The sequence below is a fragment of the Wyeomyia smithii genome, chromosome 3 (genome assembly GCF_029784165.1).
Source record: "Wyeomyia smithii strain HCP4-BCI-WySm-NY-G18 chromosome 3, ASM2978416v1, whole genome shotgun sequence".
In the NCBI taxonomy this organism is placed as follows: Eukaryota; Metazoa; Arthropoda; class Insecta; order Diptera; family Culicidae; genus Wyeomyia; species Wyeomyia smithii.
The window spans coordinates 162,339,892-162,354,817 of NC_073696.1; the positions used below are offsets into that span (position 1 = coordinate 162,339,892).

At 40.5% G+C, this 14,926-nt stretch overlaps 1 long non-coding RNA gene across 1 annotated transcript; it reads left to right on the forward strand.

The window, feature by feature from the left end:
* The first annotated feature begins 4,108 nt into the window (after positions 1-4,108).
* Positions 4,109-5,376, forward strand: LOC129732154 (uncharacterized). Its single transcript, XR_008729191.1, has 3 exons — positions 4,109-4,360; positions 4,533-4,758; positions 4,825-5,376. It is a non-coding gene; the product is annotated as an uncharacterized LOC129732154 (long non-coding RNA).
* The last annotated feature ends 9,550 nt before the right edge of the window (positions 5,377-14,926 follow it).

A 14,926-nucleotide genomic window follows, 5' to 3' on the forward strand; every position in this document is an offset into this window, starting at 1 on the left:
AAATTATGTTAAAAATTTTGTTCAATGTGAGAGACCGAATTCAAAGAGAAGCCAATATTTCGAAAATGGTCATTGGCGTATTTCGAAGTTCACTGTGCAATTGAGAGTAGGGAAGAAGAAGTATTGGCCATGTTGAACTCAGGCATGAAGCATAAGAACGAGCCTGGGCGATGACCTGTACAAAGTAGTGGTAACACGATTTAGAAGCGAGCCCAGAAGGCGATGACTTCGCTTAGGAAATAGTAATGTCTTCGTCCGACATAATAGTTTTTCGTCAAACGTTCGAACATTGCATAGAGAATAACAAAATATAGCTGATTCACAGCCTCACATTTGGAAAATTGAATGAGAAACTTTTTTCTAGCTATGCACACTTCAATGGAAGCAACAAATATCAAAACAAAAAAACACCAAAAGGGAAACAGACAACAAACAAGGGAAGCGGATTTTCATATCCCACCCACTGTAAAATTTTTTTTGTAGATAGTTATGTTAGTCGCGCCTATCTATTCTTAATCTAGGTTAGTACTTAATCTAAGGTTAGTCGATAGGTAATAGTTACCAATTTCATTTATAAGTCCATTTGTTGTTCGATGTTGCACTTCTGCAAAAATCCTCTGTCGTTGTACCGTTTTTCTTGGTAATTTTCGACTTGTAATAGATGTTTAGCTCGTAGATCCCTTTGTACATATTTTTCTCCGAAGTTATATTGCTTCCTTGTAAATATTTAGCCAAAAGTATGATAAATAGATGTTCCTTGTATATTAGGTCATGTTTATCCAATTCATTTGTTTTTCTTGATTTTTTTTTTTTCTTCGGTCAAGTCCTCCGTTAAACCTCGAGTAGAAGATATATAGTACACCGACCCTGAAAATATAAACAAGATTCCTATCAGCTTACCGAATATTATACAGTGAATTATAGTATTTCCTTATACTTATCCGACTTTTGCAGTTTGAAGCTAACGCAACACATTTTTTTCTGTCCATCTTTAACGTCACTACTTTGTTTATTTTCACGTTGACGTTTAGTCTAATCTGAGTTGACAATAAAACGGTATGAACATGTAACGCTCGAGTGACGACTCGGCGAGTACAAGTGTGTGAGGGGTGTTTGAGTTGTGATTTAGTTTGTTTTTTCTCGCAATATTTCTGAAGAAATATTGCAGACGAATTTTGATGATGTTATTTAATGTGGAAAACGCTTGCTGTCGATAACTCGAGATTTATTTTGGGGTGATAGCAACCGAGATTCACAAGTTTTGTGGGAAATTTAATGTGGAAAAGGAACATGAGCCGTACATTACCGGGCTAGCTGTCTGGTGGGGAACATGATTCTGGATTCACAAGTCTATTTTTTTTTCAGATTCATGTCTCAAAGTTTCGGCTTTCACTGCTGGAGTATAAGACATGGTCTAGTTATGGCTACTCCTCTGGAATGCGGCCAATTCCAGACGGAATTATTTTAATGTTATCGTTTATTGTAGAGTATGAGAGTATTGAGAGTGAATGAGGTTTATGTCAACATATTTCATGGGTTCTTAAAATTCCAATAGCCAAAATCAATCAAATTTTTCAAATTATTTCTCCTACGAAAATTTGATTGAAACTTTTAATTTTCAATCAAATTTTCGTACCATTAGTATGGGATGATGTAACATGGTCACATTTTGACTTATATAGATATTGTACAAATGCATGATTAGAGTTATTTCAATGTTAGGAATTATTATTATAGTATGATTGTTATCCGTATTGTTCACCAAAATCTTCGTTGTATTCTGGTTCACTATTGTGGTGATAATTATTACACCAACTTCAAATCGAATATCTAGATAAGAATGGCACAAGACGCAAGTATGCAAATATCTCAGACACGCACCTTTTCGAGCGAACGTACAAAGCTTATGCGGCTCTCTGCTGCGGTTCGCATAGCTTCTATGAAAGTCCCTGCTGCGTGAACACTTAACCAGAGGATACTCGGTTAATCTTTATTGCGTCTTTCCACGGTATTCTCTCCGTCGGGCAAGATCTCTCTTAGTAGGGGAATTCTTAGTAGTCGGCAGAATCTGAGATGGCTTAATTTAAACGGCTTGAACGAAAAAGAGATGCCAGTCCGGATTAACAACGATTTGGTTTTTGGGAGAACCTGTCGTTTGGAAAGGTCGTTGTCCTATTTCGGCTAGATAACGTACTTCCGGTTCAAATTTCCCGAAGATTGCTCACTATTTAACTGAGGGATTCTCGCAGCGTCCAGCTTTATTTAACCTGGTTCGCGAATGTAAGTGGAGTGTTGGATCCGCGCGTTGTCGAGTGATATAAAATAATTAGGTAAAGTGAGTGAAGTTTTTACAGTCTAGCCAGTAACAGTGATGTTTTTCCCCCCGTAAATAGGAGACAGAATTTAGTGCCTAGGATAATTTGTGCGGTATCGTGTGCGTGAAAGGCCTGAGAATATAAGGTAAAATTGATTTAAAAAAATAATTTCGTACACCGCGCCCTAACGCGTTTGAACAGCCGTTCAAACGGCTTTTTGTCTATTAGCGAACAATTCCCACCACCGTTAAGTGAACCATAGGAAACGGTTCTATCGATGCACGTGGAACGTGCTGCTTTGTCAACCACTTCTAGCGAAACCAGGATCGCTTTGCCCGCCACGGCTTAGAATTGGCTAACGGTCATCCACGGTTCAGTCCGAACCCCGTCGATTCTTCAAGCGTTTTCAACATATCGACAGGAACGAAATTTACCACGTCCCTCGTCGGCGTCATCGCAACCACCAGCGACGCCATCGTTTCGTCGCACCGCCGCCATTGTTTCGTCGCACCGTCGTCATCATCGAGGTATGCTCCCGAGCACTACAAAAGTCTACGGTCAGTGAGTACTCAAACCCTTTTTAATAACATGCGCATGTAAAGTGTAATAGAAGATGATATAATGAAATAACCCGTTCGAAGAGGCCCGATTAGAAATCGATAGAACTAAAACCGCACACGATAGGTCAGTAGATAGAGAGGGGGAAAGAAGTGAGAGATGAGACAGTAAGTAGATTGGAGGAGAGGTCGGCAAAGGCCGAAGATAAAGATGCGTGTAATTCAGCTACAAATAAACCAGTGCACTATGTACCGACGTTACCGATAATGTAAACCCACAAATCAGTTGAGATCATTTTGGCGAATATGAGAAGCTACCCCTATTGATTGGTTCGGTCTGTTAGGAACTTCACGTCGCTTGTCCAGTTGCGGTTCGTTCGTTTTCTTCTTTTTTGCTTCAAGTAAGGATTGCTTGGGAATCTCAATCCCCTCCACCCACCTTACCGACCGAAACGGTTAGTTTGATTGGAGTCTGTTTCCCGTGATGATAAAGTAGTGGGTGGTGGATTTTTGCTAACTGGCCGAGCGACGGGTTGTTTCAAAGACCTCTTCTGCGTTTTTTTTCCACTGGCGTTGAATTTTCAGATAGCCGTTTAAGTTGGTTGTTGTTGGCCATACCTTCCGCGATTCACAGCTCGGGTTCTTTTACTGAATCCGCCCTGAAAGGAGATCTCTTGCCGGGCAAATACAACACGACGGTTGATCCCCTCCGGGGGTGGCGCATTGAAGTCAACCGTTTGAGTTCCTTCAGAACGAGAATCACCGAACGCGTGACGATCGTCCGCGTTACAACGTTCGTATCCAACATTCGTACGAAAGTATGGATTCGAATGAGTTCGAAAATGCCATTCTTGTATTCGTACAAAGACCATACGAATCCATTCGTATCGCATACGAATGCGATACGTATGCGAAACGGGTGGATGTCTATACAAAAAAGGTTGGTGTCTAGACTTAAGGGTTAGAAAAGGTTTGAACATAAGGAGGGAGATGTCAAGTGTGTCAAGCCGATTGAGCAAGGCTCCTGACGGCAAACCATTTTTTAATTGAATAAAAAATAAATATGTTTTTATAATAGTTTGCATAATGAAAAGGTCTTTTTTTGAAAAACATTGACAGTTAACGTATGCATAAAATGTAAGATAAACGCGGCTACTAAAATTTTCATTTCCGGAATGAAATTTATTTGGTGAAATATGAAATTGGAACCAAATTTACGAACTCCGATGCAAAAACATAAGCACGTCAAGGGCCAGCATGATGCAATAAAATTTCTGTTTACATTTTTTGTGCAGTTTGGGTTGTATTTTGTAGGCAGTTTATTCTGCTTAATTCTGGTAAATATGTTATAATTGAACGTGTCGTCAGGTGAAAGCCGACAGATTTGAATTGTGATTCGGCAGGAGTGATAGTTTTTCCTTATATAGGCGACTAATATGCATGGCCGATAAGAAAATCATCCTGGTCTACAAGCGGCCTGAATAGCAGGTAAGTTTGTTAATGGAAATGATTACTTCCACTAGCCAAAACTGAAACTGATACCGATTTTGTTGCAAATTATGGTGGCGAACCAGCCTGTGGCTGAAAGCCACCTTAATAAAGTTGAAAAAAAGTTGCAAATTTGTGTGCTGCTGTTTTTAAGAGTTTTTTTTTGTTACAGAACAAACAGGTCGAACCTACAGTCAACGACATCCTTCATCTAGATTCAGGTCCCGATCGCAATCTCGACGTCGCACAACGTATGACAAAGATGGGTCAAATGTTAGCGATGATGTGAATGATCTCATGATGGCTTGGTTGCTGCTGCTGCTACTCGAAAAGCCACGCAAATGGCAAGTACAAACAGCGCGGAACAACAGGACAAAAAAGATGACATTACTGCACAGGTATGTTGTATCTATTTGTTAGTAATTAAACGTTACTCATTTTTATTTAAATTTTGACCGTTTCAGTTATTCTTGGAAAGTGCTTTAAGACATCCTGGATCAGGCCAGAACTGAAGCTGATGCCGATATTCTTGCGAACTTGTGTGCAGCTGGTGTCACGGCCGGTGGTAGTCTGGCTGTCTCTACCCCAAAAAGGGCCTAGTGAACGAAGTTGTGTCCTAGTGGATTGATGTGTGATTGTAGCGAACAGAGTTGTCCGTATCCTCTGTGCGGTGAAGAGAAATTCCAATTTCACCTCACACTCTTCGAACTGTAACGAGAGCGCTTCTCTTTTGTCCGTGCTCACCACGCTTTTTGTGTACGTGCGCGACAATGAGTGTGAAAAAAACAAATAAAAAACTCTCAACGCTGGGCTGCGCTACAGCGTAGAAAACTACTCCCAAATTCACCAAGGCGAATGAAGATAAACTCACCGACGCGCGCTCCAGTGAGATTTCTAGCGTTGCAGAGCTAGCTGCACGAAAGTTTCAAACTAATGTATTCATTATTGCCGGTTGATAATTTTTTACTAAAAACATTTTTATTTAGCATTTTACGCGCCGTAATAGCAGACATGAATCCTGGTGTCTTGTCAACTTCAAGAATGAAATTCCTTGATTTTCAGCTTTTACTAACATGGTGTTTTATTTCCAATACATGCTTTTCTCGAATGTACCAGGAGGAGTCCAAATGAACATTACCGTTAACAGAGTCTAGAAATGAGACATAAGCAATGTATTCGTGAAAAAAAAAACAGCCTAGTCTAACTTAATTAAAATCACAAAATAGACATGTTTTGGCAGATTATTTTCGCAAAGCCAACCTCGTGTTTTATATTTTTATGCTTACTAAAAAATATTTCTTAAACCGTTATGTGCTCGACGGGGTACCCGAATACCATTTTAGGTTTCACAAGACGAAATTTCATACTTTTATTCTGGAAGAATATTCTCATTGCTGGAAATTCGGTTGTTCGGGGATATGTTCCGAAGCGGAAAAATTTTATAAATATTTGACAGAATCTTACTACTATTGGTTCAAAGTTTATAAAATTATATTCACAGGACATATTTATGGTTTTGGGTGTTATGGAGATATGCTCTCAAAATAGTCATACGGAACAGATTCGACGGGGGCTTTTGGTGGCCATAAAAACAATTAAAAAATACTACGTCACATACCAATATGGGTATTTTTGAACCGGGGTGAAATCTAGAGGCAGAATAACGACCCCCGACGCCATTTTGGAATTCCAAAATGGCGGCTTCCGGTTTTCCGGAATCGGTACGATGTCCAGAGACTGGAAATCAACCTCGGACGCCATTTGAAATTTAATATGGTCACTTCCAGTTTCCGGCAAACAGCTAAAATCGACCAAATATCACGTAATATAGATACTGTCGGAATCGGGATGCTGTCCAGAGACCTCAAAACGACATCAAACGACCCGGAAGTTACCACCGTGAATTTCAAAATGGCGTGTGAAATTAATTTCCGGTCTCTAGGCCTGGTATTCAGCCATTTTTGTATCTATTCCAGAAACCGGAAATCGAGCAAGTCATCGTATGCTCGAATTTCGACTGATATAGTTATTGAGATATAACTCATAAACGTTGGCTGGCAAAAATTATTTTCGATTTCACACTATTTTGTAACTAAAGACAATTTTGCCCTGAGAAAATGTTCATTTTTCTTCTCCCGATTGAATCCGTTTCCGTTTCCGCTTTTCCATTCTTTTTCTGTGCTCTGAATAAGTATGTTCAGAAAGAGACTTTACTACGAGGAAAACATTCTGCAAACATTTTTTTAGCAATCGAATTTTATGTTGTTGTAATCAACAGGCTATCGAATTAATATCTAGTAGAACCTGCCATACAAATATACTTTTTAGCGATTGGATAAGAGTGAGAAAATAAATCAAATATTTCATATTCGTTGTTAACCAATTTGAAATGTCTTATTCCACTTATGCCACATTAAAATTTTTATGAATAACACTAGCATAGGTGTAATCTGTACTCGGTAATTTTCACAAACCACCAGTAAAATTAACAAGAATGAACAGAAAACTAGCATTCACAGTCATTGGCGTCGAAAAATATTCTTGGCGGAGCACCGATTTGGAATCACCTATGGCGGCGGCGCACACGACTTATCACGTCTCTTACGTACAAAAGAGAAAATAAGCTTTGAATCACTAAGTAGGTACTAGTACACTTTAGTCGATTTGTTTACGGGTATTAAATTTGTTCACGGGTAAATTAGGGCCCCTTATTTATTCTGGATTCACGCGTTTTTTGTACGTGGAGTTTTTATGCGTCACGTATCTTCCGCGTAAAGAGCGAATTGAGTACATCGATCATTCATTTTTTAAATAATAACTTCCATTTTACAATTTTGAAAAGCTTGCCCCCATGATCCAAATCCTGCCTACGCCCATGTCATGACACAAGTGTTCTTCACATCGGTTCATTTTTTGACTGGCACTGGAACGCGTTAAACAAAAATTGCTGCAATCTGGTCAAATCTGTATGACGTACAAGATAGAGACCAACACCTGATGTTTCTTCGCACCAGTGTACGCAATAGCGCCGCGCACGGGTGAATGTAGACGAGAGCGCAAGAGAGCAACTTTTTGGAAGAGAATGTAACGCACTCGCACTTTGTCTATCAAGCACTAGCGCACACTCTCGTGCGGCATATTTGTTACTAAAAGAAAAGAGTCTCTTTCTCGGTGTGGTGAGTTATGCTCTATCTCCTCTTTGTTCGTACAATTCTTGCACGTCAGTGGATCGCCTGTGCGAAATGCCAACTCTGATAGCGAACAGGGCTTTATTACAGAAGAGTCGACTCGACTCGCCCATGTATTTCAAATGAGGCGAGTTGCTCTTAGTAGTTACTGTAATATGGCCCTATGATGTGAGAATTCTCGTCATGTACTTTGTGAGATGATGATGATGAACAATAAAATACAGTTGTTAAACCATATTACTCGAAGCTCTCCGCTCTTTTAAGTTAACTCCTGTCCGTAAACTCTATTGGATTTTATATATATACATATATGCCCTTTTTCAAGTATTTAGGCTTTGAATATATGGAACATTGCCAGTTTTTTTATTAAGAAGGTGTCTAAGCTTTTTCGCCGTCTCAGGGAACTCATTCAAGCGCGGTTCAGTTTGAGCCTGTAGTACACTCTTTGTCTAATGGTCAAATATTTGACCTTCTGACATGGAGAGTGACAAATAATTATCTTTGACCAAATTTTTATCTGTCAAAAAGTGACAAATATTTGACGCTCGGTCAAAGAGTGTACTACAGGCCTTACTCTTGAAGAGGGCAAGTTAACAGATATTTCACGCTCTATTATCTTTGCACCCGAGATGACTATTTCAATACTACGGTTTCAATGACCACATTTTGTAAGAGTGAAGTGTTTGGGTGTGTCTCGTGATGGCCCTCTGCTTAGAACAGTGGTTCCGGGGTCCGCGGCCGGCAAGGGGGTCACGAGGCTCATCTAGGGGAGCGCGAAGCTCTTGGTAAATTTGACAGGTAATTAAAACATCTTTCTTGGTATCTCTGTGAAAGCGGATTTTCAACTCTTCTGCGTATTAGAACCGAGGCGTGAAACAAATTAGACTTGCAGGACGATATGAGATTGGAAAACGCAGTCTCATATTGCAAAATTTGTATAAGAAATTCTTTTGGGGGGCCTCGAAGCTCCTTGTGTTTAGCAAAAGAGGGCCGCAGAGCCAAAAAGGTTTGGTTGGAGACTTCGTTCGCGTATTTTCTTCACTTCATCAGTTTTTCAAGCGCATGATTCATCATATCACAAAACCAATCTGTTATAATTTTTGCTTTTCGTCCAATTGCCAATAATTTGCGTTTGGCGTACGGTTTGTTGTATGTAATAATTATAAGCTATCATGTTTAACGAAGTGACACCCGCGAAAATTATATACATTTTTTTGTATTGGTTGCAAGATGATTATAAGCAACCTGGGGGGTGTCACTTAGTCAAGCCAAGTCAAGTCCTTTTGATACTTGTGGATGATGCAGAGGATTTCTCGGTTTCTAGTAGCAACTCATGTTAAACTGATACTTCTGAAACCCGCGGTTTCATTTTGTAACGCGGACGATCGTCACGCGTTCGGTGATTCTCGTTCTGAAGGAACTCAAACGGTTGACTTCAATGCGCCACCTCCGGAGGGGATCAACCGTCGTGTTGTATTTGCCCGGCAAGAGATCTCCTTTCAGGGCGGATTCAGTAAAAGAACCCGAGCTGTGAATCGCGGAAGGTATGGCCAACAACAACCAACTTAAACGGCTATCTGAAAATTCAACGCCAGTGGAAAAAACGCAGAAGAGGTCTTTGAAACAACCCGTCGCTCGGCCAGTTAGCAAAAATCCACCACCCACTACTTTATCATCACGGGGAACAGACTCCAATCAAACTAACCGTTTCGGTCGGTAAGGTGGGTGGAGGGGATTGAGATTCCCAAGCAATCCTTACTTGGAGTAAAAAAGAAGAAAACGAACGAACCGCAACTGGACAAGCGACGTGACGTTCCTAACAGACCGAACCAATCAATAGGGGTAGCTTCTCATATTCGCCAAAATGATCTCAACTGATTTGTGGGTTTACATTATCGGTAACGTCGGTACATAGTGCACTGGTTTATTTGTAGCTAAATTACACGCATCTTTATCTTCGGCCTTTGCCGACCTCTCCTCCAATCTACCTACTGTCTCATCTCTCACTTCTTTCCCCCTCTCTGTCTACTGACCTATCGTGTGCGGTTTTAGTTCTATCGATTTCTAATCGGGCCTCTTCGAACGGGTTATTTCATTATATCATCTTCTATTACACTTTACATGCGCATGTTATTAAAAAGGGTTTGAGTACTCACTGACCGTAGACTTTTGTAGTGCTCGGGAGCATACCTCGATGATGACGACGTTGCGACGAAACAATGGCGGCGGTGCGACGAAACGATGGCGTCGCTGGTGGTTGCGATGACGCCGACGAGGGACGTGGTAAATTTCGTTCCTGTCGATATGTTGAAAACGCTTGAAGAATCGACGGGGTTCGGACTGAACCGTGGATGACCGTTAGCCAATTCTAAGCCGAGGCGGGCAAAGCGATCCTGGCTTCGCTAGAAGTGGTCGACAAAGCAGCACGTTCCACGTGCATCGATAGAACCGTTTCCTATGGTTCACTTAACGGTGGTGGGAATTGTTCGCTAGTAGACAAAAAGGCCGTTTGAACGGCTTATATTCTCAGGCCTTTCACGCACACGATACCGCACAAAATATCCTAGGCACTAAATTCTGTCTCCTAATTATTTTATATCACTCGACAACGCGCGGATCCAACACTCCACTTACATTCGCGAACCAGGTTAAAAAAAAGCTGGACGCTGCGAGAATCCCTCAGTTAAATAGTGAGCAATCTTCGGGAAATTTGAACCGGAAGTACGTTATCTAGCCGAAACAGGACAACGACCTTTCCAAACGACAGGTTCTCCCAAAAACCAATTCGTTGTTAATCCGGACTGGCATCTCTTTTTCGTTCAAGCCGTTTAAATTAAGCCATCTCAGATTCTGCCGACTACTAAGAATTCCCCTACTAAGAGAGATCTTGCCCGACGGAGAGAATACCGTGGAAAGACGGAATAAAGATTAACCGAGTATCCTCTGGTTAAGTGTTCACGCAGCAGGGACTTTCATAGAAGCTATGCGAACCGCAGCAGAGAGCCGCATAAGCTTTGTACGTTCGCTCGAAAAGGTGCGTGTCTGAGATATTTGCATACTTGCGTCTTGTGCCATTCTTATCTAGATATTCGATTTGAAGTTGGTGTAATAATTATCACCACAATAGTGAACCAGAATACAACGAAGATTTTGGTGAACAATACGGATAACAATCATACTATAATAATAATTCCTAACATTGAAATAACTCTAATCATGCATTTGTACAATATCTATATAAGTCAAAATGTGACCATGTTACATCATCCCATACTAATGGTACGAAAATTTGATTGAAAATTAAAAGTTTCAATCAAATTTTCGTAGGAGAAATAATTTGAAAAATTTGATTGATTTCGGCTATTGGAATTTTAAGAACCCATGAAATATGTTGACATAAACCTCATTCACTCTCAATACTCTCATACTCTACAATAAACGATAACATTAAAATACTTCCGTCTGGAATTGGCCGCATTCCAGAGGAGTAGCCATAACTAGACCATGTCTTATACTCCAGCAGTGAAAGCCGAAACTTTAAGACATGAATCTGAAAAAAAATAGACTTGTGAATCCAGAATCATGTTCCCCACCAGACAGCTAGCCCGGTAATGTACGGCTCATGTTCCTTTTCCACATTAAATTTCCCACAAAACTTGTGAATCTCGGTTGCTATCACCCCAAAATAAATCTCGAGTTATCGACAGCAAGCGTTTTCCACATTAAATAACATCATCAAAATTCGTCTGCAATATTTCTTCAGAAATATTGCGAGAAAAAAACAAACTAAATCACAACTCAAACACCCCTCACACACTTGTACTCGCCGAGTCGTCACTCGAGCGTTACATGTTCATACCGTTTTATTGTCAACTCAGATTAGACTAAACGTCAACGTGAAAATAAACAAAGTAGTGACGTTAAAGATGGACAGAAAAAAATGTGTTGCGTTATATTTTCAGGGTCGGTGTACTATATATCTTCTACTCGAGGTTTAACGGAGGACTTGACCGAAGAAAAAAAAAATCAAGAAAAACAAATGAATTGGATAAACATGACCTAATATACAAGGAACATCTATTTATCATACTTATGGCTAAATATTTACAAGGAAGCAATATAACTTTGGAGAAAAATATGTACAAAGGGATCTACGAGCTAAACATCTATTACAAGTCGAAAATTACCAAGAAGAACGGTACAACGACAGAGGATTTTTGCAGCAGTGCAACATCGAACAACAACTTATAAATGAAATTGGTAACTATTACCTATCGACTAACCTTAGATTAAGTACTAACCTAGATTAAGAATAGATAGGCGCGACTAACATAACTATCTACAAAAAAAAATTTACAGTGGGTGGGATATGAAAATCCGCTTCCCTTGTTTGTTGTCTGTTTCCCTTTTGGTGTTTTTTTTGTTTTGATATTTGTTGCTTCCATTGAAGTGTGCATAGCTAGAAAAAAGTTTCTCATTCAATTTTCCAAATGTGAGGCTGTGAATCAGCTATATTTTGTTATTCTCTATGCAATGTTCGAACGTTTGACGAAAAACTATTATGTCGGACGAAGACATTACTATTTCCTAAGCGAAGTCATCGCCTTCTGGGCTCGCTTCTAAATCGTGTTACCACTACTTTGTACAGGTCATCGCCCAGGCTCGTTCTTATGCTTCATGCCTGAGTTCAACATGGCCAATACTTCTTCTTCCCTACTCTCAATTGCACAGTGAACTTCGAAATACGCCAATGACCATTTTCGAAATATTGGCTTCTCTTTGAATTCGGTCTCTCACATTGAACAAAATTTTTAACATAATTTTATCTACAAGGATGTTTTTAAACTTTAGTTGTGGTCTCTCCGTAGAGTTACATAGCTTTGAAAATAGTGCCGCAACCGAGAGACTAATTTTCTATTTGTCCCGTCTTGTAACGCCAGCTCGATCTGGGAGACTCGATGCCGAATGACATCTGCCTCCTGTTCGAATTTGTATGGAGGTCGGTAATTTTTCCCTTCTTTCTGGTCCACCAAAAATAAATGTAAAAGTCTCACTTTCGTCTGCGTGTCCTTCTGTCTCTTCTCTAAACGACAACGTAACAGTAATTCATAATCCACTTCCTCATTTGATAAGTGGTTCGCATATGGGTATTCCATTTCGCCAAATTCAAAATATAACAATGATCACAAAAATCCGTTCACCAAAGAAAAATGTTCACTAACACCAATAATAAATAATATAAATTGCACTATGTTCTATCAAATAAATAAATTATGGGGTTTGCAAAACACAAATTGCAAATATTAATTTTAAATAAACGAATGAATAAATAAATAAATTAACGTAGAAAATAAACATAATTTAAGTACTGACTATAACGAAGAAATCAATTTTAATTAGGCACAAGGGTAAGACGCATACGCAAATAAAAATTTCGAATCAACGAGTTATATATATTTTTTCTTAGCAACAATCCGAAATCAACTTTGCGAGAGAAAAAAAAATCGCAATCGAATAATGTATAATTCAAAATCGTGCAACGAATTTCCAAATCTAGCGCAAATTCTTAAATATTCGCCTTTTAAACGTTGGGCGCCAAAATGTAACGCGGACGATCGTCACGCGTTCGGTGATTCTCGTTCTGAAGGAACTCAAACGGTTGACTTCAATGCGCCACCCCCGGAGGGGATCAACCGTCGTGTTGTATTTGCCCGGCAAGAGATCTCCTTTCAGGGCGGATTCAGTAAAAGAACCCGAGCTGTGAATCGCGGAAGGTATGGCCAACAACAACCAACTTAAACGGCTATCTGAAAATTCAACGCCAGTGGAAAAAAACGCAGAAGAGGTCTTTGAAACAACCCGTCGCTCGGCCAGTTAGCAAAAATCCACCACCCACTACTTTATCATCACGGGGAACAGACACCAATCAAACTAACCGTTTCGGTCGGTAAGGTGGGTGGAGGGGATTGAGATTCCCAAGCAATCCTTACTTGGAGTAAAAAAGAAGAAAACGAACGAACCGCAACTGGACAAGCGACGTGAAGTTCCTAACAGACCGAACCAATCAATGGGGGTAGCTTCTCATATTCGCCAAAATGATCTCAACTGATTTGTGGGTTTACATTATCGGTAACGTCGGTACATAGTGCACTGGTTTATTTGTAGCTAAATTACACGCATCTATATCTTCGGCCTTTGCCGACCTCTCCTCCAATCTACCTACTGTCTCATCTCTCACTTCTTTCCCCCTCTCTGTCTACTGACCTATCGTGTGCGGTTTTAGTTCTATCGATTTCTAATCGGGCCTCTTCGAACGGGTTATTTCATTATATCATCTTCTATTACACTTTACATGCGCATGTTATTAAAAAGGGTTTGAGTACTCACTGACCGTAGACTTTTGTAGTGCTCGGGAGCATACCTCGATGATGACGACGGTGCGACGAAACAATGGCGGCGGTGCGACGAAACGATGGCGTCGCTGGTGGTTGCGATGACGCCGACGAGGGACGTGGTAAGTTTCGTTCCTGTCGATATGTTGAAAACGCTTGAAGAATCGACGGGGTTCGGACTGAACCGTGGATGACCGTTAGCCAATTCTAAGCCGTGGCGGGCAAAGCGATCCTGGTTTCGCTAGAAGTGGTCGACAAAGCAGCACGTTCCACGTGCATCGATAGAACCGTTTCCTATGGTTCACTTAACGGTGGTGGGTATTGTTCGCTAGTAGACAAAAAGCCGTTTGAACGGCTTATATTCTCAGGCCTTTCACGCACACGATACCGCACAAAATATCCTAGGCACTAAATTCTGTCTCCTAAATATTTTATATCACTCGACAACGCGCGGATCCAACACTCCACTTACATTCGCGAACCAGGTTAAAAAAAGCTGGACGCTGCGAGAATCCCTCAGTTAAATAGTGAGCAATCTTCGGGAAATTTGAACCGGAAGTACGTTATCTAGCCGAAACAGGACAACGACCTTTCCAAACGACAGGTTCTCCCAAAAACCAGTTCGTTGTTAATCCGGACTGGCATCTCTTTCGTTCAAGCCGTTTAAATTAAGCCATCTCAGATTCTGCCGACTACTAAGAATTCCCCTACTAAGAGAGATCTTGCCCGACGGAGAGAATACCGTGGAAAGACGGAATAAAGATTAACCGAGTATCCTCTGGTTAAGTGTTCACGCAGCAGGGACTTTCATAGAAGCTATGCGAACCGCAGCAGAGAGCCGCATAAGCTTTGTACGTTCGCTCGAAAAGGTGCGTGTCTGAGATATTTGCATACTTGCGTCTTGTGCCATTCTTATCTAGATATTCGATTTGAAGTTGGTGTAATAATTATCACCACAATAGTGAACCAGAATACAACGAAGATTT